This window comes from Danio rerio, chromosome 7 (genome assembly GCF_052040795.2).
Source record: "Danio rerio strain M-AB ecotype USA chromosome 7, GRCz13ab, whole genome shotgun sequence".
Classification (NCBI taxonomy): domain Eukaryota; kingdom Metazoa; phylum Chordata; class Actinopteri; order Cypriniformes; family Danionidae; genus Danio; species Danio rerio.
The window spans coordinates 39,625,212-39,625,869 of NC_141027.1; positions in this window are offsets into that span (position 1 = coordinate 39,625,212).

The window sequence follows — 658 nt, forward strand, 5'->3', positions numbered from 1 at the left end:
ACTAATATTTTATACAGGATGCTTTATATTAACATATTTGTGCATATACATTCAGTAAATCGGTTCCAAAGCAAAAACTAACTAATAAAATAAACAATTAAAAAGGATAAATATGTGTAGACCCAAATTAATGCGTTTGGGGAACATTTTTTAAAACTTTAATAAAGAGGAAGAGAATTTACCATTAAGGAATGGTAATATACTTAAAGTTAAAATTAAAGTTGTTAAACCAAAAAAAAAAAAAAAATATATATATATATATATATATATATATATATATATATATATATATATATATATATATATATATATATATATATATATATATATATACATACATATATATATATATATATGTGTGTGTGTGTGTGTGTGTGTGTGTGTGTGTGTGTGTGTATGTATATATATATATATATATATATATATATATATATATATATATATATATATATATATTTTTTTTTTTTTTTTTTTTTTTTTTTGGTTTAACAACTTTAATTTTAACTTTAAGTATATTACCATTCCTTAAGATGTTTAGTTAAGGACGATTTTCAAGTTCAAAAGTAAAACTATCCTAATTAGAAAAAACGGGGAAAATCAGTATTTATTTAGGTTTATGGGCCCTCTATTAATATGCCTAACAATTATTAAAGCATTT